Raw genomic sequence first — 23033 nt, 5'->3', positions numbered from 1 at the left:
GACCTCATCAATGTGTATAAATATCTGAGGGGAAGGTGTCGAGTGGTTGGAGCCGGTCTCTTTTCAGTTGTGCCCAGTGACAGGACAAGAGGCAATGGGCAAAAACTGAAGCACAGGAGGTTTCGGCTCAATATGATGGGGCACTTCTTTACTGGGAGGGTGACAGAGCACTGGGACAGGCTGTCCAGAGAGGTTGAGTCTCATCTGGAGATATTCAAAACCCACCTGGATGCCATCCTGCACAATGTCCTGTGAAGTGACCCTGCTCAGCAGATCTCCAGACAATCTCCAGGGCCCCTTCCACCCTCAGCCATTCTGTGATGCTGTCGTTCTGTGAGTTTAGGCAAACTGCAGCTGTAATGGTCCATACTCCTCAGTGAGACAGAGGCCAGCACCACCGCCCCATGTGCTTGCCTATGGCTGTTCTTTGTATTTTACACTGACCTGTTTTATTATCTGATTCTGGCTGAACAGAGCGAGCTTGGAGCACGTGCATTTAACACTGGGGGGAGCACACGCAGAGCTGAATCTTCCCCTAGCGTGCATCAGTCTGGCTACACTGCCTCCTTGAGCTGTGGGAGCTCCCGTCATTTACATCAGCTGAAAATCTGTTCCAGCAGCTACACTGAAGGCTCTTGAAGGTGTGGTTTCTACTCATGGCTTCCTTTTATTTTTGCTGAGGCAACTCCATGTTCCATAGGATGGTGTTCATGCCTAGGGGGGATACTGAGCAGCGGGCTCTGGTGTGAGCTTAAAGCTCATTTCTTTTAGATACCATGAGTCATGTGGTAATAATGGCTGGAATTTGCCGGAGTGTGCAGCATACATATATATGGTGACTATATTTTGAAACAAATACAGGGTGGAAGAAAAAGGAACTGAAAGTATTTTAATTTTAAAGGATGCTATTAAAAATAAACAAACACCACACCTTAATTAAAAGACTATCCATGAATTTCAACCAGCTCTATAAACTGCTTCTGCAAAACAGCAGGAGGATTTTACTCACAACAAATTATTTTCATCAGAGATGCACAGAAATTTTATCATTTCTAGTTTTTAATAGCTCCACTGATGCAGGTGGTTCATTTAAAAACAGGCCATAACAAAGCTGTTTCAAAGACATTTCTTATAATTTTAATAGTGATTACTGCAAGAAATCACAATTATTAGTCACTTAAACTCTTTTCAGAAATCTGTCTGTGTTTTCTGTGGAGATGCTTCAGTATTGTAAACACTATAGTCTCCATGTTGTCAGTTGTAGATCTTGCCTATCAAGGATAATTCTGCCTCGTTTCTGTGCTTCCCTTTACATGTGTCTGAAACCAGCCCCTGTGCTGGTATTGATTCCTTCTTCCTACTCTCAGGACTTAACTAAATAAACCAGGTTGGTCTTGACTCCTTGACATCTGTTTCCCCTCTTGCAAGAATAACCACACAGTGGCAAACCGTCTGTGATCGGCCAAGATTTATTGTTTCACTGATTCCTGGAACTGAAAATATTAATGATGTAAAATATTGATCTGAAAAAACAAACCTCAGAGTTGTTCAGTGGGCCTCTCGTTCAGGCACAATGCTGAGATGTCCATCCATTTTCCATATTCATATTTATTGGTAAGTGAAAAATCAGGCATGTCAAGCTTTTCAATTTCTAAAGTGAAGTACTTCTCTCCCTCAGATGCACATGAATAATTCTCATTAACCTTCAAGGGATTAATGCAGTTTCTTGCAAATGGCTGCAATATACAGTATTTAATATTTATGCTTTCCATATGGCTAGTGCTGTCATACATTCTTGTCAAACATGCTGCACAGTTAATGATATTTTAACTAAATGTGGTCCAGAAGACCTGGATGTTTGAGGGACACTTGTGCCCATCTCCATTTTTATTGGTGCTATTTGAACCTCATAACAGAATTCCCAAAGAGATTAAATCAGCTGCCCTACTGAAACATAATGTTCAGCTGGCCTTAAAGCAAAGCTAAATGAAATGTTGTCAGATGGCACACTGAGACCTAGCTATATACTGTGCAGACATCCAAGTGCCTAAAAGACATAGGATAGAAAACGAAATGGGAAGACTATTCAGGTTGGAAAACAGAATAATAGAGGAGAAAAGTAACTTGATCAAAGGCCCAGCAAATCAAGTGCCAGAGACTGGAAAAAAACAGCGGTCTGATCTGTTGCATGGTAAGACCATGCTGTCCACAGGGTATCCACCTGTGCAATAAGCTGCCTGTGTCTGTTTGAATTGCCTGAGCTGCTGAAGTTGCCATAGGGTCATATTCATCACTGGGACTAAGTGGGAAGATGGCGTTGTACTCATATCGAGCCCATGGGCTAAGGCTGTATCAGTCTGTATTCAGCGTGTTAGATCAGGCTGAGGGATGCCAAACGCACATATATCAGAGATGATGCATTTTTAAGTTTTTTTTTTTTTCAAAATAATTGTTTGATACCCTTTTTAAAAATGTAGACATAGATTTTATATGAACAAGTTCCTTGGAACTTTTCAGAATGAACTGGGAAATTCATTGCAGTCTTCCCATTTCAAGGTTCCCTATAATCTGCTGCATATTCCCTTATGGAGAGACATCTCACTCTGTCTTTCTTCCCTTCTCTTGTCGTCCCTTCCCCCAGAAATAAACATACTGAAAATTCCTATTCAGTGTCAAGGCAAATGTCAAGATTTTCATTGTCAATTTTGACTAGGTCTGCTCAGGAGCCTTGTGCATCAATTTTTCACTGAGGAAACCAGATGCAGCTGGGAAGCATTCTCTGGATACTTTATTTACGTCTCCATGTGTTGCTTCAGAAGAAGAGATGGTCACAGACTGCAGGCAGGAAACCTCCTACTCCTGGGATCTCAGCCCAAACACTTCTTCCCGGTTCCCATGGAACAGTTCTGCCCAATAATTCAGTCTGGTAAAGCAATCAAAATGGAACCCAAATGGCTTGCGATGGTTTCCTACTTGGTGGACTAAAATCCTCTAGCAGTAAGAACGGCAGCATTTATTCCAAAATTAAAACCTTGTACTCATATAAAGGGAATGGACCTGTAAATCTCGTGCCCCCGCAGTCATTGGTAGGGCAGGGCCATGGACTGCAAGGACACATTACAGCGCAGAGCGAGGACTGCCTGCTGCTGCAGAGATAAGTGCAAATCGGCATGACAGGATCGTCATCGCATGTGAGGATGTCTCCTGTTCTATAATAACTCAACCATTCATCTTTCAGGCCTAAAGCAGACGGACAATACAAATAGATGGGAACAGACAAAAGGGCGAAGAGGTATCCTGAGATGAGATCTACAGAAAAGGCTGAAGACTGAATTTGAGTCAGGGCTGTGGAGCTGTAGTGCTGATACAACTGGATGCTGGTGATTTCTGGCCCACTCAAAGCATCTGGAGTGTTATTTTTTCTTGGTTATAATTATAGACACACTTGTATTTTAGGTCATCCAGTGCCAAGCAGGGTCATCACAGCTCATTAAAGCAAAATTAGCCTCCCCATATTTGCCCTTCTTGCACCAAACAAAAAATCCTGCCTGTAATGGTGCAGTACGTGGCCTGTGAGTGTGCCCATAATTAAAAGGTTGAGCTACTCTTGTAAACAAATTACCATGAACAAAGGGGTTTACAAATGCCGGCTAATTAGTTTGGATTCCCTAAAGCTTTTAGCTGTTTTTTAATTCAATAACACAGTGTAAATTCTCTAGCCTGAAAAGTCTAATAGGAATTGGCAGAAAACTAAATAATTGATATTGTCAGCGATTGCAGCAGCAAGCCCTCGAATGTTATTGTCTGCCAGTAAGCAGGACTGCCGTGATTTCCTGAGAGGATAAAGAACTGGTTTTAATGAATTAACAATATAAATGGTAGACAGCTGGCTTTCAGCAGCAGCTCAGGAAGCAACATTTAAAGTTGAGGCTGTGGACCAGCAAAAAAGATAGAGACTTGATGAAAGACGAGCTGCTCACCCCTCCACAAAGGGGGGCCAAAATCCCTTTTGCTTTATTCTCTGTAGCTGCCCCATTGAAGTTACCCTGTTTGTTTCCAAGGCTGGAGGGAACAGGAGCCATCTCTGCACCTGAGCAGATACCAAAGCGCTGATGGAGAAAGGGAAGGATGCTTCAACCCCACACGAGCTGCAGCTGTTGGATGTGTGAGACGAACAGATGGCATCAGGAGCAGAGGTGTGCTAACAAGGATGTCTTGTGTGTGCTCCCCAGCAGGTCCCTAGGCTGGTGCCTTGTTAAGGTCCCGTGAGTGCTTCCTAAGGAACCCCAAGCAGTCACACAATACCATGCCATGCTGCTTGCTGAGGAAGGGGTTTGAGAAGGGAAGCTGGTCTGCTGGGATCTGTGCATGGCCATGCTGCTCGTCTCCTAGTCAAGGTATTTCTCCTGTTTTTTTTTGTTTCTTTGTTGGCTTTTGTACTTGTTCTAAAGCACAATGAACTGACTAAAGTCCCTGAGAGTGTGACATGGCCACATCATGTGTCTACATGTGACTTAATCCAAATCACCCACCTGTATCTTAACCCCATTGGAAACCAGCAATCTGTAGGACTCTTCACAGGCTACCTTAAGGTGTCCTGCCCCTCCTAGGCTTTCTGAGGCTGCATCCCTTTGCAGCCTTATCAAAGTACCAAAAAACAGCATCGTGACAACCTCTGTGTCACGTGTGGACTTTTTCCATGCAAAAGTGTTTATGTTTAGTCTCTCAATGAATGAATGCTTGTCTTGGATCAGTTCCTGTGAACAGCAGCTTGCCCGTATGCCCTCTGCAATCAGCCCCACAATCTCATCAAGCACTTTCTTGTTTGTCACCAAAGCAGCCTGCCCGTTAAGAGCAGAAGGTGTGAGGACCGGTTCTCAATCCACTCCTCTGACCTATCCCCAAAGAAGAGCTCACAGCACATCAGCTTAGTCTCCACCAAAAGCTTTTGTTTTAAAAGTATCATTTAGTAGCAGCTGGATCTCGACCTTGCTTCTTACTTTGATGCAAAGAAAACTATTGACTCTCAAGGAGGCGAGCTGTTAGCATCTCTTCCAAAGAAGATCAGAGAGATGAAACATGAAGAAAAATCAGCAAACAGTGAGGCCACTGCTCAGCTGAGTTAATGGCAAGTGAGCATGTGGCAGGGAGCTGAAGTGGGCTTGAATATGTAGGGCCAAAGCCCACGCTGGTATAATCTAGTTATGCTTTGTTGAAGGCAGTGACCTGATCCTGTGTGTAGTGCTGGAGCGTCCAACCTGGACGCTTTGCTGGAGAGCTGCAAGTCCTTGTCATTGCTAGTAACAATGGCAGAAAGAAAAGAGAACTCTTTATTTCTGTTTGTTTGTTGAAAATGCATTGGCTTCCACTGGAGAAGGCTAAAATGACTTCATACAGTGAACTGGAAGCCTGGAGTGTATCTCTTAGTAGCCAATGTGAAGCACAACAAAAAAGGTCTGCCTATTTACAGAGCATAATGTACAGCAATGTTGCTCAGAGAGCACTTTAACACAAGTCATGAGTTCCACAGCATTTTAACCACACAAAACGTGGTCCCATCTCATAAATGGTCTGAGACCAGTCCTCTCTAACCATTACTGAGACATACTAGAAAGCTTTCCATCATCCTTGGGAGAGGACAGTAACTCCGCATGCCTCTCCTAGTTGCCTATTCTCCTGGATTCACACCTTCTCTGGTAGAAGATTGGGATGAGTAGGAAGAGAAGGAGCAAATCCTTGTAGGCTGTTTAGTTTGCAGGTGGTGATGCACCTCCCTTACAAGCCCTTTTCCCACCAAACCCAGAAGAGTGACCAAACTAACCAGTTAGTTTGCTAGCAATATGAGCACTTAAAATACATTTAGATTCTGCAGAATGCTGAGATCATGATGTCTTTGGTATTATTTCTTGTTGCTGTCACTGCTGCTCTGAAAGATGTGTGGTCTAGTCCAGGAGTTGTTTTCAGTTGTATAATATTTGGCTACCTCTTAGTAGCAATTCATAACAATTACGAAAAAAGTATCTTTGAGAGGTTGGTGAACAGGTTCCTTAACTGGAGGTTGTGGATGTTTGTGCTTCTAGTTCCTGGAGGAAGGAGAAGTTTGCTGGGAAGGACTCGGGTGAGTCCTCATAGCTTATCAGCGAGAGGAGCCAGGAACACTTTGAGGTGTGTGTGGTTACAAAGATGGGACTAAGCTTGGAAGTAGGTAGTGCTGCAACCTGAATCTTCCCTGGCCACCCTCCTCCCTGTGAGCCCCTTATCGCTGCAGCCCACGGGTTTAACACAGAGCAGAGGCAGTATAGCACCTGGACTGGATTTACGATGGAAGTGGTGCAAGCTGTCATTCAGAGTGAAGGCTCAAAAGCTGACGTCTGAGGTTCTCTTAATCAGGAAAAAAGTGTCTTCTCAATTAAGAAGCTCAACTTACAGTCAAATAAGGTTTGCACAGAACACTGAGTTTTTGTTAACTGCAGAAGTACAGCTTTGGGGCCTGCTGAATACCCTCTGCTCCCATTGCAAGAATTCTCCACACTTTGCAGACTTGCAGCCTAGTGGAACAACAGTTAAACTGAACTTTATTCATACAGAAAACAAATAAGCCTTTTTTTCCTTAGCAACTTGACAAGCTGCAGATTTATTCACCTTGTCTAGACATACGGGCTTCGGTTCCCCACCGATGCTCGTGAGCCACCCCAAATGCTGCAGAACATAAATACTTTCTCTGCCATGAGACAGGGGATGTTTGTTTCAAGGTTTTAGTGACCCTGAGCTGTTTGTGTTCCTGTTGTAAGATCCCATCCAAATGTTATGATCTGAGAGCAGAAGAATGCAGATCTGATTCAGATTCTCAGCTGATGTAAACTGGAGTAGCTCCGCTGTCCTCAGTGGAGACATGGGCTGTGCAGCTGGGAGTCTGACCAGGTCAGGCCCTGCAATTTTCTCAACTCATTTTCTGGGGTCCTTATATCCCATCCATCTTGTCTGAAGCAAGCACAGCCAATTCAGAAGGCACTGGAGGCACATCATGGTTTCTCTCAGAAACAGTGTTTGAGTATGGCAGAGTGACTACTGATGGCGTAAGCAAGAGCATGGTTTAATGCTCCTGGGGAACTAAATCTTGTCTGATGGAGTCTGGCACTTCTGCTGTGGACAAATGCTTTCATTTTTATCCTCCTTTATTTATACTGCTGTAAAGTTCTGAGCTTTCCCTGGCCAGGATTTAGGTTTTGTGCATGTAGCTGTTTTTATAGGGAGTGAACTGATTCATCCAGAATGGAAGGACTGAACCTCTGGGGCTAAACTGCCCTCCATTCCCTACGTGCAAGCTTCTCTTACACTCTGCTGATCAGCATGGGTGGATTAACAGATGCTCCAGGCTAGAGCTCCACATGATAGGCAGGCTGCAGATTCCCCAAAGACCTAGCTATATTGCTAGGTGACCATAACTAATACTCTTGTTCTTGCAATAGGTCTCACAGGGGAAAGCATGGCACTGGAGGTCTGGACGTCAGAGAAAACAGCAGCACTGCGCTGTCAGCTTGTTCCCTTGGTTTTAGATTGCAGCTAGAGATATCTTAATGGGTTTGCTTGAATGTATTAGCAAGGCAGGATATTCTTTCTGCTTGCTTTTATGGAGACTGTAAAAGAGAGCACACAAATGGTGAGTCTACAGGCAAGCATACAAAATGTTTAGACTAAGCAGAGGCTGGATGGGCTGTAAGATCCATCTGATGCCCCCGAAGAATAATGTTCACTTGCATGGCAGTGACATTTAGAGGGTCACACTGTCATTTATTTGGTATATGCACATCTGTCCAGTGTGTCCGACTCTGTCCAGGCTCTGGTTCACTGAGCTGACAGCCGTACTGCTGAACAGATAAAGCAGTATGCTCCCTGTTTTTGCAGAAGGGGAGTTGGAGTTCACAGATACTTAATTTCCTGCCCAAGGTTATACAGAAAGATAGTCTCAGGACCAGAAATGAACACAGACCTTGGATTCCCAAAGCTGTGCTTTAAAGAGAATGGACATATGGTTAAAATGGTAGACATAATAATAATCAGGCTGGACGCAGCCTCCCGGGTCTTAGGTGGTGCTGAGCAGAATCCGAGAAGTGCCTGGGAGAGCGGAGGAGACCCAGGAGATCCAGGTGAGAGCTGGGCTGAGCCCAGCAGCCAGCTCGGTAGTTCTTGCACCGTCATCCTGGGGACTTTTCCTAAGAAAATACAGCACAAATCTGCCCGGCCCTAACCGATCCTTCCAGCAGCGCTCCTTCTGCTCCTGAGATTATATTACTTTTATGGGTGCCCTGGTGTGCTTTCAGCTAGGAAAGACAACATGCTGCTCACAACTAAAATGTCTCTTCAGACACCCTATTAACATTTCGGTGTATTGGGTTGCAAGCAAAATACTGCTGCCGCAGTGAGCCTGCGACTGAAAATAGCCCACCCAGGCACAGGAAGGAGGTTCGAAAATGGTTTGCTTTTCAGGGAGACTCCACCTCTAGGCAGTTTTTAAAATAGCAGCGCTCTGCTCAGCCTGGAGGAGCAAGGGCTGGCATCTCCCCATGCTGGGATCACCTCCTGCCCACCGGCGGCTGGGTTGATAGGAAAGCATATGAAAGGAGTTCTTAGTTTTGTCGCGTGCTGTCTGGGGAGGGAACATCTGCTTGCTGGCAAGGAAATGGCGGGATTTGATGTGCGGCACGAGAGAGACCCTCTGGCCTCCTCCGTGACCTGCTGGGTCCTTGCACTTGGAGAAGGGGAACTGCTGAGGGGGAGGGCATGCACGGGGCAGTTGTGGGGTGGCAGAACAAAAAGGGTCAGGGAAGGATAATGGGGCATACCCAGATACGTAATCTTATGTAGAAGTGTGTGCATCAGGTGTGGGGTGAGGGACAAGGAAGGCTGCAAGAAGCTCCATGGGCCAGAGCTGCTATCTTCTGACTGCTCCAAATCCACGTGGCTGGTTCCCCCGTATGTCCTGAGCAGTGACATGTTGTTCCAGGAGATGTCTCAGATAACTTTCTTATAGCCTTTCTTTTGGCCCAAGTGAAATGGGCATGCAGGAGCAAGAGACCTTTGTTGTCTTCAGGAGCCTCCCTTCAGTCTTGTCCATGCCAGCTGTATGGATTTATGAATTATTCGCTAAGCTAAGTTACCTTTCTTTCAAGAAGCCATTTCTGAAACATCCTGATGTGTGATATGCTCTGGAGGTTTGTTGTTAGATTTTGCTCTTAAGGCACTAGGAGTTTGGGTGGTTCTTTCATTTGAGACATGGCTTTCCTGCTCGCCCAAGAGCTTAGAGCCAAATGAAGGCTTCCAGATCAAAATGCACTTTCAGTAGTAGCTGCAAGCAGAAGGAGAGTTTTGCCTATAGATAGAGTCTAGATGAATTCTGAATTTGATAGCTAAATTTGCATAAGGAATTTAAGGGAAACTAATAGATTTTTTTTCTATAAATACTTTTTTGAGGGGCTAAAGATTTACATCATTCTTCAGAATGAACACTGTTTTACTGAAAATTCAACTTTCAGTTTATTTTTCCTCCAGAAGATCAAAAGAAATGCATGAGGGTTTTTCTTTTATGTTTGTTTGAGAGTCAGAAGGCAAACCCCATCACTAGTGTGGAAGAGCGCCCTGTTGGCTTTGAATTTGTTCTGTTGCCTCAGCAGGCAGAAGGTGGGAGCCCGACGTTATTGCAGGTTGTGGTAATTCATCCTTGTAGCTCTGAAGGTGACTGTGTCAGCAGAGATTGTGGCTATCATGAATATGCATAGCAATAGATGATATCTGTTCCAAGTAGCTAATAGTCAAGGTTAAAATGTCAGCCATGTAAAATAAATAAAATTAAATTAAAAACTGTTTTAAATGACCAGAAAAGCACCTTGCTCCTATTCTTGCCAAAGGAGGCACAGAGAAGCAACAAACCGATATTCCCTAGAGGATAACACGTCTCTGGGTGTAGTATCCTGTAGCATAACACCAGCCTTGCTCTGGGATGGTATGGGAGCTCCCCATACAGCTGGTGTCACCACCTGCCGTCCCGTGGTGTCCCTGTCCGCATCCTGCAGGATCTGTTGCAACTCAGTTCAGGTTCATTTGGGTGTTTGTCTTCAATCCTACGATCACTGTGTTCATTTGGCCTTACGTGTGGGGTGTTTGGGAGCCATGATGAGGAGCCTTCACAAATGGGGGCTTCCCATGGTGCAAGTGCAAGCAGCCCCCTTGCTGTGCAGTGAAGGTTCCTGAGGGGCAGCGTGGGGCCTTCCTGGCACTTGGACCTGGGAGGGAGCGGAGCGATGAGGAATGCTGGTGTTGGGATCTGCCAGCCCCCTGGGAAGGCTGGCATCAACTCCATGTGCAGGGAACGAAGTAAAGAGCCTCCAGGGTGCGGGCTGCCAACCGCAGAGCAACCAGCTCCATTCTCTGCCACGAAAAAAACACATTTCCTGTCCCATTACCAGAAAATTTGGGTTAAAGAGGCCATATCTCTGTGGGAAAAACCCTTAATATTGAGTTGAAAGTGTGGAAAATTCCTCTGGAAATCTAACGTGGGGCAAATTCCCATAATGATATGCAGTTATTTTTGCAAGGAAGTAGGCTGATTGGTTTTTTTCCTGCTGATTTTCCAAGGGACTGCACCTCTGTTCTGGAGAACTATTGTATCTCCCAGTGAGGTTTATCTGAAAGGACATGAGAAGCACTCATAATGAGAATTAATAAGTTTCTGCTGATTAGGAAGAGATACTCAGTACTTGTCGAACACAGTGGAATTAGTAACAAGTTAATCCATCAAATCTGAGGCGAGCACCACTAGCTGACTCTTCCAGACGGGGACACAGGAAGATTAAGAATAATTTGCTGAAGGCCGTGGAACAAGACAGGAGCAGAGCTAGGATTTTCATGTAGGAGGCAGAGGATCCTCAAAATACTTCCACTTGCTGTAAAACAGGAGTAATTCATGGCTAGTTCTGACAGATCTGCAGTGGTGCAGAGACATAGATGAGAGCCATCATCACAGTTCTGGCTTGGGAGCTTTTGTTTGAGCTGTAGCGTGCCATGATTTAGGCTGTAGGGACTGTGATTTGGGCATTTAAGTGCAGCTCCCAGGTCTGTGCTGTGTTGTGGCTGACAGCAGGATGGTGCTGGGCCATCTTGTCCTCTGGGCAGGCCCACCTGCCATCACACCCCTGCTCACTGAGGCCTTCCTTTGTCACGTCTCGGGGCTCTCGGTCCGGTGTCAGTATGCAACTCACAGCATTAGGAAGTCTGACCAAGGCCCTCAGGTGTGTGTGTCTTTCATAGGTATTTCAGAGCTCCTCTGCAACTGATTTCCAAGGGCGTTAGGTGCTCAAGTGCCTTTTGAGAACATGAGGCTATGTCTCTCTTCTCCTCATATGTGAAATGGAAGTAAGAGCACTTCATCACTCTCCTGTGTGCAGGCTGCATTAAAGACATCAAATGCTACAGGAATAAAGGGCAATAAATAACAACTTTGGCTTTTTGTTATGACACCAGCAGGGACCAGCAGCAGCAACTGGCTCTGCGTTTCAGACGTCCCCTGGGGTCAGGGTTTCTGGCTTACTTCCAGTTTTTAACAATTATTTGGTCAGTTTTACCTGTCTGGCCTTTTGTGTGTTTGATGGGAAACACAGAGGACTCCTGCTCTCCTTTTGATGTGAGCGTGTGGGTAAGCTGTGTTTGATCAATGCAGCATCGCTGTGCGCACACTTCTGCCCTTTTAAACCAAATCCAAAAACTTATGTTACTCCACACTGTTATTGTGCTCACGTATTGTCTAAGAGAGGAACAGAGGCAAAGCTTTTCAGTTCTTGTATTTAGTGCTCTTTCTTGGCGAAGAATAGCAGGCGTCCTTTGGCTGTGCATGGTTTGAGGCAGCCTCAGATTGGATATACAGCCAGGAATCACAAAGTGTGTGCAAAACAATTCTAATATAATGACATGATAAAATAAAATGGCTAGTTAAAGGGCAAACCGTGTCAACAAATACAGGTGAAGTCAGAACAGTCTCCCTGTTGTTGGAAAGTTTTGGTTTCCTTGCAGAGGGGATGTAAATGCTCCTACTCTTGTTACATTTATACCCAGAACAATTGTCTGTTGTGCTAAGAGTGTGCGCAGACAGCCAAGGGAATTCCTGCCTGTAACCACAGCAAAGGGAAACACCCCTGGTGTGGGGCTGCAGCTGGGGAGGCAGGTCCCTGTGCGTTTCTCAGGGAGCTCTGGCACTGCACTGGGACTGCCTGACCTGCCAGTTTTGCGACGAGGGAGCGTGGAAGAGCATCTCACAAGAAAAGGATCACAAAACCATCTCTGTCCCCTAGCAAATCTGCTCTGGACACCCACTTTATCTCACAGGGATGAAAATTTCCAAAAATGGAAGATAGCAGAATGGGTAGAAAGGAGAAAAAAAGAACCGTTATTGTCAAGGCAGAGCTGGCATTAATTTGCATTTGCAGTTTCATCTCACAACTGGCTCTTGGGGGTAATGGGTTACCTGAGTCAAAACCCTATTGAGGACAGAAATTGTTTTTAATTATAATGCAGAGTAGACTGAATGGCTTGAAGGAGGTGCGCTTTTACTTCTTGTCTGCTGGAAGCAAAGCAGAATTCCGGGTGGCATCTCTATAAATATTGTGGTTTGCAGCAACGACGTGAAGCTGTTAGGTTTCTTCCATTTGAGAGCAGCAGCTATCAGTCTCCATTTGGCACTGCCTCACCTGCAGCTCTGAACTTGCTTCAGCCCCTCCCTGCCTGCTTGCTTTCCTCTGGAGGAGATTCTTTGTGACGCTCAAACTACGTGAATGGTATTTGACACCTATGCAGAGGAGATGCAGGACCAAAAAAAAGTAATCTCGGAGAGCCAGAAAATGAACCAGGTTTAGCACCAGTGGTAAAGGTTGTGACCCTCTGAAGATGTTCGTAAGTTGCAATGCTGGAAATGTCCGTTTTCTGAGCAAGGAAACAAATGTTTCATCACCAGTGGAGCAAGGACCTTCAGATCCTTACAGGAGATGTTCCAGCTTTCTGGGAAGATCTACTCCCTAAGTATTGAGGGATTCCTCTTTTGGCTGTGGGAATGCAGACACGGCCAGCCTGGATCCCAAGGGTGATGTGTTGGTCAGTGGTCACCAGTGCCAAAACCACACAAACTGAACTCTGCATGACCATGCAGTCCTGTCCAGAAAGACTTTAAAAACAGCGTGGAGTCAGAGAAAGCACTTCTTGTGACAGGAGTCATCCTTCCTAGCCAGGCTGTGGCAGATGATCAGTTCCTACTGTTTTTTCTCCCCTAGGCCAGGCAGATGTGGAGAGGACTGCCACGCTCAGTCTCCCCCTCTCCGGAGGGTTGACCAGTGGGCAGCACTGCTGTTGCCTGTAGACTTGGTGCCATTCGAGACGTCCTGCCTGGCTCCCAGCTATTACTTCCAAGGATGCAGGTCTCTCTAGGATGTCACATCCATCAAGCCCCTGCAGGTGGTTGGGACCCCTTGCAGTGTCAGAACTGAGACTAGATGTGTTCTTCAGGATCTCACATCCCTGCCTTTGTGTAGGTAATCATTTCCGCTCAGACCTTGTTGGCTCCTATGATTTTGTGACCCCATTGTGCTTGTACTGTGGAGGTTTACCTGAAGCCTTTGCTGACTAAAAGCTTAGAAGATGAGTCTGCAGTCTGAGCACACTCAAGTGTTTGGGAGAGTCAGGTTTTCTCTGCCACCAAAGACAAGAGGAACCTAGGAGAAGGATTGGGGTCCTGGCACAGGGATGTAGGAGCTGCTCTCCTGGAATAATGATGGAAAGGAGTTCACTACATGTGCAGCATCAGAGTATTTTGTGTTCTTTCATAACTGTGTGCAGCAAATGAAACATTTCATCAAGTTATTTTAATCCATTAGCAATGGATTTCAGGAAAACACCAGTAATGTATGTAACGTGCACCCAGGAGAAACAACAAATGGTTGGTTAGAGAATTTAGATTTTAATTAAGTAGATAACGTATGCTTGCATTTAGTCTTATAAATGAAAATGTATTCACTGTAGAGTAGCTGGGTTCTATTAGGTCTCCCTGAACATAAAGAGAAGGGTTGATTATTACTGATTACTGAACTATTAGAGGGTTGTGCCTTGAGCTGCTTGATTGTAGCTCTGTTTGCTTCTGTTGCTAAAAGGGCTCTTGTCTGCTACCCAGATGTGTGTGAAATAGGCAGCGTTTGGACTCAATTTGAAAATTAATTCTAGGTTACAAACCTCAGCAAATGATACAAATAATAGTGCTGGTTACTTCTCTCTGGTCATAACAGCAGGTTTACATGGCTCATGGAGGCTTGTAGCAGGGATGCTGCACATCGCTCCCACTCCCAAGAGGCCAAGGTGAATATGCAGCTAAAAGGAGGGGTCACTGCAAGAAAAGAGCTCTTGGAAGTGAAAAGCAGACTCGGAGTTCTCCCAGGGTATTCCTGTGCTCTGTGATGTCTCTTTTGCATGGCAACATCAAAAGATTACAAGCTACGCAATACATTTATAAAACTGCTTTATCTCTGGATGCCTTGTGAATGTTAATTTGATAAGCCCAGCAACATCTTAGGAGGTATCCAAACATTACAGTGATTTAGCAGTAGGGAGACTGAGGCACAGGGTTGTTAAGTGATTTACCTTTGAAGAAAGCTATGGGAGATCCCATCATAGGATGCAAATCTCCCGCCTCCAGCCACCAGCTCTGCCTCTTTAGTGTGCTATTAATCCATGCCCTTGTATGCACCAGCATGCAACCAAATGTTGTTCTTCTCTCTATTTCTGAGGCCAGTGATGATGCATTAAATAAAATGTGAGGTTTCGGGAGCTCCCATGATACACAGGACCCAGGTTTCAGAGCTGTCCCAGCCACTTTCACACTGAGAGCAGTTGGAAAGCTGGGGGCTCTGCTTCACACCCGAGGTGATCTCTTTTGGTGGGTAATTACCTGGGGGAAGGGCTTGCCCAGGAAGATGTGCAACCAGATGATACCCAGCTGTACAAGTGGCACTTTGGGCTACACCAGATGGAAATAAGTTAGGAGAGTTTCACACTACTGTGATTTGCTGGACACCAGGCAGTGGCTTCTGGCCTTGGGAGGATGGGAAAGAAAATATATCTTATTTTCTTGAATATAATAAAATATATCTTATTTTATTAAACAAAACATCTTATTTTTCTAGTTCAGTGTAGTTTAGGCAGACTACAACTTCTAGACCAAAGTTATCTGTTTACATGCATGTTGTTATTCTTTCTTGAGCTCTTATCATTTATCCTCATCATCTCAAATGGCATTCAGAGTTCTGCCTCTGCCATGCTTCTCCAACCGCCCAAGGAGGATCTCAGTTCCTGCCATCACCTTGAAGGATGCAGTTACCCCAGAAAATGCGTTACCAAAACTGTTATCTCAAGCAACAAACCACACATGTTCAGAGAGATTCGTCTTCCAAAGAAAGCTTGTTCACGTTTTACTTGATGGCAAAACCTGAAGGAAGTGACCATGGAAAAGTGGAAATAGTCCAAGACCTCTTCAGTCTGTGGTTCTGGCACTGTCTGAGTATCCAGAGGAATGACTTCTTAACAATTTCCATTAATGAAGGGCAAACTTCTTAAACTACTTCCATTTCTGATGGAACTCCGTTAACTTAGCTATGTTTCAGTGAATTTACTCTTTGGAGATTAATGACGTATTTGGAGCTGCAGATATTTATAAGGGACTTAGGAGAGCTCTGTCTGCTCACTTGCTCTGTAACAGGCTTAACTGGGTGCGTGAAGCGTTGACACCCCACCTCTCGGTGAGGATCGAGGCTGCAGTCAACAGAGCTGTGTTGCGTCTTGGCATCTATAAAACTGGAGATATTCACCACTGGGTATGTATATGGGGCTGAGTAAGTCTAGTCCGATGGATGTTCAGTAGACATTTGCATCCTGTGATGATGACTTGTCAGCAAAATGAATACACGTAAGGAGCTCTGGAAAAGATTTTGCCTTCTCTCGTCTGTTCTTGTTGAGTATGTAGGTGAGAGCATAGCTGACCTCTGAGCTCTTCATTCAGCGTGTTTCACCTTCTCTTGTATTTGTGCTCCCTGTTGGGGAAAAAAAAGTGAAAGATTTGGGGGAATGTTTGCCTCTGTGTATTTAGGATGGGGGGGGGGAGTGACTGAAATTGTTAAAAGGCTGATAGTCTCGTGAGGGGCAGCCTTTCAGGAGGGAAAGGAAAACATTGTGCAGGACAAAGGCAGCGTCTGAGCCTCTAGCTGAGCGGAGAACAAAGCCTCCACTCCTGTTACGGCATGGCTGCGCCAGGCACCATCCCTTAATAAAGTGATATAATGCCTGAAACGGACAAAAACCCAGCAGAGTGCCCGCAGTCCCTCCCGAAGTCAGCGTTACTGCGGCTGCATTGTCCGTGTGGAGCAGGCTATCGGGTGCTGGCAGGCTGGGCCTTTTGCAGCGAGGTGCCTCAGTAATAACCCACGTGCTACTTTGCAGCCATTCACCGTGATGATAATGGGGTGTATTATTCAGGCTTTTTAGCTTCTTGTAACAATGAAACCTTCCTCCTACCCTTCTCTTTCCTTCAGTGCTGGCCCATGTGTGCAATCCACTTAAATAAGCCAGGAAAGTAACCATTAATGTCAAAGTTCCGTAATTAAATGCTAACTGACTCACCGCTCACTCTTGGAACATTGTACTGTAATTTTTAAAGAATATCCAAGTTGACATTAGACTTTTTAAACAGATTAATTAGTCACATTTCATTTTAAGTGACGCTTACTTAATAGGTACTGCCAATATACAGTATGTATTTACTTAAAGCCATTATAACATAATATTTACAGGATACTTAACGTGTATTAATTACTGTATAATGAACCTTGTGACTACAATATCACCATTCTTGCATGGCTGTAAAAGTTTTATCTTGTGAGGGGGGAGGGAAATTAAAATAAATTGCATGCACATTGAATACTTATTTTTAATAGGAAACGTGCAAATTATAAGAAAATGTAAAACAGGGGCCCCAGTAAATCACAAACAGCTAACAAATGCTCTGAGACATGCTATAATGTTTTTATGAGCGTGTTTTACAACCCATTCATTACGCTGTCTGTCCTTCTGAAAGCTGGTTATTAGGCTGACTGTGCAAAGTAACATGTGCATATCTGTGCAACTAGCCATGAAATCACAACTAAGTTGATCACTTTTATTTTCCCTTTTTGTCCTGGAAGAGGTCCTGAAATCCTTGCCCCGGTACGGCGGCTCCATGACGCGTGGCAGCGCAGTTTGTGCCTTGCAGCAGAGGTGGTGCCAGGGAGCAGCATGGAGCTGGTGCAGAGGTATGTGCTCCTGCAGACCTCATATACCGGGCTTGGTCTCTGTTTCCTGGGGACAAATAACGGTGGCTGGTGCAGACAGAGCTGAACCGTGGCCTCAGGTGTTCCTCAGATCTCTTGTGCCTGTGTTTCGGTGCAATCCGCCCTGGGAGCTGCTGCAGCACTGAAGGGTTTCTGTGGCTCGCTGCTGCAGAAGGGATGGGAGCCTGCGAGGTGGCTCAGCGTGGCAGGAGTGTCCGCATGGGACTTGCCTGCTGGAAACGACGATAATATCATTGCTCAAGGCAAGGGGTCACTTGAGTTTGTCAGCTGAGAGGGAATATTTGCTCTGCACTGCGTGTCAGCCGTCTGGGGGATGGCTGCAGGTTGGGCTGTCTGTCAGGGAGAGGTTAAAGGTGTACTTAAACTTGGATGCTGGAGGAAATAAATGCTCAAGGACCTCTCTGACTGCTCCTTTTTCATTATGTGTCTGATGTGCAAAATAATGGAAGCAGATAACCCTAGAGACCCTGCTGTCGACCCCGCAGACTCTTGTAAAGTGAGCACACAACACGCTGTAATAGGCACAAAGGGAAAAGCACAGGCGTTTGACAGCCAAGTAACGCTGGCGTTCTGTAATTTCCCTTCCACTGCGACATTACAAACAGCTTCATATTCAAATGGCTGCCTGTCTATGATTGTCCAATTATTCACTGCATTCTTTCTTTGATGGCACAGATGTTCTCAATTTCTTGTAGTAGTTTTTTCATCTAAAAAGTCGTTCCGCCTCAGAAATGCAAAATTCTCCACAGTTCACCAGGTTCTCTGATGGGTTTGCATAATTGGTCCTCAATTTGCCTATATTGTTTTGTAATAGAAAGCCTATGTTTAATTTCATTTTTGTAAACCTGTAGGAAGAGCAGAACATTCTGCCATTTAAGTCATTCTCCTCATTAGGATCCGAGCGGGTTGCGAACATTTAGGCTTGATTATAAGGCACAGATTGTGCTGAAAGGAACACATGCTTTCCTCTTCCATTGTTTTAAACACATTATGAAGCTGATCCAGGAAGATGTTAAACACGCTTGGCTCTCTTTGTACCTTCGTAAGAGGTGCTTAGCTCCTGGCAGGGCTAAGCTGGTAGTTTCCAGGTGTGCTGGCATGCCAGGGACGGCAGCCCAGGTCCATTTCAAGGAGGAATTGTTCAAATCATGGACGTGGGTGGCTGTATAATTTAATTTCCTGGGAAGGGACATTTTGATCATTTCTGAGTGATGGCTGGGAGGTTTTCAAGAAGGGGGTGTCACACTTCCCCAGTGGCTCGGTTTCTTTTTGTGTAGTGGATGTCATCATAAACACACCTGTGTGGATAAACTGTTTATCAGCATTTGTGAAAGAATTTGAACTTCTTGAAAAGGGAGAGATTCATTTATATGTTGTTCTAAGATGGTATGGCAAGGTAGAGATGTGTGATACAAATGTCGGAAGTGCTACAGAACAGAGAAAGGTGTTTCTAAAACTTCGTAGGAACAACATCAGGAAAACCCTAGCAAAACCTTGCGCCGAACGCAGCTAATGGGGAGCTCTGGGGGTGAATCTTAGCAAATCAAATCCTGGGAAATAAAAAAAGGAAATTGTAAAAGATTAGAGACTTGCCAGGGTAATTCAAAAGAGATAAAGGGATGACCCAGGGAATTACAGCTTCACAGCAATCCTGCGTAAAAGGATTAGTTTAGGGCCCCAGCAGCCAAGACGAGAGGACCAGCAGCAAAGTTGTGCTGATTATCCCAGTACCAGGTATAGTGGCACCCTTCACTGTCACAGAGAAATACCCTAAGATTTGTTTTGTCCCCTTAGGCATTTAGTGCAGAGCCATAAAAGGTTATTGCAACAGCTACTGATGCCTCCCTTGCGTGCCCAGGAATGCAGAAGCAGTGTGGAAGGCACCAGCACATGATACTGGTGTGGCCATGCTGCATACTGCTCAGCCAGGATAGCCCAGTTCTCCTAAGATGCTCACTGCAGTGTCCCAGAACAGCGTTAGAGAGGCTCAGCTTCCTGCAGATGCTGAAGAAAATGTCAAGTGTGGTGCTCCTCTTGCACAGCAAAGGTGGGACCTGGCAAAGCCTGAGCAAAACCTATCACCATTTAATGCTGACAGAAAAGTAACCAGCCTTACCCTGTAATGGCTAGTTCGGAGCATGCTGTGATACCAGCAGTGGGAACAGGTCTGTCCCAGTCTGGGAAGGGATCAGTCCCTTCTGGCGGGCAGTGCATGGGTCCTGGAGGGAGGCATCCTGCACCCGCTGCTGCCAGCTTGTGTTCCTGAGCCAGGAGAGGCCGACTCCTACCCCCCTGATGTGCTAGGTGAAAACGAAACCCCAGGACAGCTTACCTGAAGGGAACCTGCTCTCTGGCATAGCGGACCTGGAAGAAAGCAGAGGAGGACCTCAGTGACATGAAATACCAACATCTGGGAGGTCTGTACATTTGTCTCCAGCCTTGTTCCCTGTATCAGATAAACTGATGCCTCAGAAACACCCCTTGTGCTATCCATCTTAGAAGGCAGTTGCGAATAGATTTACCCAGGTACATGCATGTTCTCTGAGAAGATAACAACTGCCTCCCTCAACAATACATCAAATGGCTATGTTCTGAGATGGGAAGGCGCAGGCACTACCCAAACCTCTACATCAAAGCCCAGCAGATTTCCCCCTCGGCACTGGGATTTCCAGTCAAAGTTGCAACGAACTGACAGTTGCTTTGTGTTAGATCTCAGGTGCACTGCCCAGACACAGAGCCAAAAAGCAGGCAAGCTGTCTTGTGGGTCAGGAGGATGAGTTGGTTCACTGACAGCACACGCTTCCTCTTACGCTATTACCGATATCAAAGCCCCATACTTCTTTTGTGTTAGTTTAAAAATGAAGGGCGATGCTGCTGCTTTGTTTCACTTTCTTCTACCTTTAAATAAAAAATTTCTCTTCCAAACCTATCTGCTCTTCGGAGAAGAAATTGGATATTTTCCAGTCCCTAGCGCAACAGATAGTTTTGTAGACCAGCTCATAGAAATTCCAGCTTTGTCGTTGCAAAATGCTGGTTCGGGATCGTTTTTTCCCCAGCACAGCCCCCTTCTGAGCTTGCTGGAAAGAGCAGGGAAGGAGAAGACCAGAATGTGAGTCCTTATTTCAGGACTGAGAGGCAGTCTCACAAGGCAAAAGTGAGTCCCTGGCCCACGAATCCGTGGAGAAGTTGGTGTTAGTGGTAGAAGGCAGGTCCCCAGAAGGCACCATCCCTAGAGAGCAGGTCCGATATTTTGACTATCACAACAGCTTCTTTCTCCTCACTGAAAGCTTATCACCCCACGATGGGAAGTGCGGAGTGTGAGCCTCCTGCCTCTGACTGCAGCCTCCTATCTCTGAGCAGCTTGGCCAGGGTGAGCTTGGCAGAGCCAGGCTGTGGCTCTGTGGCATCGTCCCCTTCCCTCCGCAGCATCATCCCCTTCCTGTGGCTGGGGCCCTGCTCCACCTCCCCTCTCCCACCACAGGACCCAGCCCTGGGGCAGCAGCCCCTGCTCGGAGCCCAGGCCCTGCTCTGCCGAGGTTTCTGCTGGGACGAGGGACAGCAGGAGCAGGGCTGGAGGGAGCCTCTTGCCCCCTGACCTGTCTGCTCATAGCTGGCAGAGCTCAGCAGCCCCTGCCTCGCTCAGCCAGCAGGGTCTTGTTAGCCAAATGTGACAGCTTAAGGTTTTCTTGTGAGCTGTGATGCCAATATCAAGGCAGGTTGGAGACTGGTTTACAGTTACAGTCGTTTTCACTCAGCGTTCATGTCCCCAAGGGTAGAAAGATGACGGCAATTTTCCATCTGATGACGATCTTCAGCACCAGTCTCCAAAATGCCAACTGTAATTAAAATTTGTATTTATTTTCAAGGGTAATATTCCTTATTCTCTTGTTGACAATTGCTGCTTCGAGCTCCTAGGCTTAACTAAATGGGAGCAGTTTGTCTTTAAATGGCAAGTTTCCTCTTTCCCAAGTCACTGATCTGTGGCTACACTTAGGAATGGTGCAGTTTTTAATTGCACGATCCTTTTTTTTTTTTTTTATCCAGTGTTTTTCTAGGCCCCTTCAATAACCAGCATTTACTAAAAATTCTGAGAGCTCGGGGGGAAAAAAAATCCATTCACTCTATTATTCTAGTAGCAGACGCAGTCCAAAAGCCCTTTTCTGTGACAGTGTCAATAATTGTTTAATCCATGTAAAACAAGCTGCTCGCCACGCTCACTCCGTTGAGAAAACAGCAGCCTGTGTTCTCTGGCCATCAAAGACAACTCAAAAACCTCCCGGGTGTGCAGTCACAGCTCCGTGACGCTGCGGTGGCACCGCGCGAATGGGATGGAGCCACGTGTGCCACACCACGGACTGCAGTGTGCGTGGCTGTCGGGTCTGATACAGCCCCTGAGGCTTGATTATAGCCAATAACCAGCAGGAAAAACTAAGATGAATGCGTTGTGTTGAAGATTCTGGAGTGCTCATTTAGGCGTCCGGGGAGGAATGCCGGCGGTAGGCACTGCGGGCAGCGTGTTGGCAGACCCCGCTGCTCCTGTTAAGGTGAGCGGTGCTCAGCTGATGGATGGGTTCATGCGAGCTGCCTGGCTTTGGATCATGCATCACGTCTGCAGAGGGCTCAAGGTAAACAAGCACTAAGGCATCAAGAGACTTTTCCATGTGAGGTGGGTAACCCAGCCTGGGCACGGCCAGCAAAGTGGGAAGTAGGAGGGTGTTAGAGGCACCGTGGGCACAAGCGGCTCAGGTATATGCACTGTAATTCAGCCCAACTAGAATCATAGAATCATTCAGGTAGGAAAAGACCTCTAAGACCATCTAGTCCAACCTTTAACCTCGTGCTGACATGTCCACCACTAAGCCGTGCTGCTAAGTTCTACACCTACACGTTCCTTGACGACCTCCAGGGACGGTGGCTCAGCCATGTCCCTGTGCAGCCTGTTCCAGTGCTGCACAACCCTTTTGGTATAGAAATTTCCCCTAATATCTGACCTAAACCTCCCCTGGTGCAACTTGAGGCCGTTTCCCCTCACCTTAATACTTGACTGCTGCTCCTGCAGCTTGTGCAGGGTGGTACATGAGCACTTGTTGGATGTGCGAGTGTTGCCGCGGGAAGCTGGGGCCTTGCCTGGTTTGTGTCCTCCCTTCCAGATTTTTGTAGGCTTTCTGGCAGAAAAGTTTCCTTACCAAATCACTGGAGTTTGCATAGTATTTGGTGTTAGAGTGATTAGGTGATAGTATTAAATGAGTCCACAAGCAAAACTGTGATCTTGACCTGGTCACAGCCGTGGTCCACATAAAGCATCAACTCATTGCCCCTCCGGGGTGACTTGGGTCAGAAACCCAGGAAACCCTCTGCAACAGCTTAGGGAGAGGGGGTCAGGGTGGCTGGAGGGAGCACTGCAGCTCCTGCAGCTCCTGCCCATGTGCGGGGCTTTGCAGACCCAGGCTTTGGGCTTGCAGGACCCCGTGGGGAGTGCCCCATAGGGCAGTCATCCCAACAGATCAAACCTCCCATGTGCTGCCTCTGCCTTACCCTCCTCCTGATGAAGCAGCCCCAGTCCGCATGGAAAGCTGCGCCTTGTTTTGGGGTAATCCTGGCACACACCTCCCTGCAGCAGCGGGA

General features: G+C 46.2%; 1 long non-coding RNA gene across 1 annotated transcript in view; it reads left to right on the top strand.

Annotated features, from left to right (window-relative positions):
- The window catches only part of LOC106041064 (uncharacterized), a 399163-nt gene that overhangs the window by 159088 nt on the left and 217042 nt on the right, over positions 1 to 23033 (top strand). Inside the window, exon 16 of the long non-coding RNA XR_010825713.1 lies at positions 17264 to 17369. This is a non-coding gene — a long non-coding RNA (uncharacterized lncRNA). The remainder of the gene's footprint in view (positions 1 to 17263; positions 17370 to 23033) is intronic.

Source organism: Anser cygnoides, chromosome 18, assembly GCF_040182565.1.
Source record: "Anser cygnoides isolate HZ-2024a breed goose chromosome 18, Taihu_goose_T2T_genome, whole genome shotgun sequence".
NCBI lineage: Eukaryota > Metazoa > Chordata > Aves > Anseriformes > Anatidae > Anser > Anser cygnoides.
This window is presented reverse-complemented; position numbering and strand designations above follow the sequence as displayed.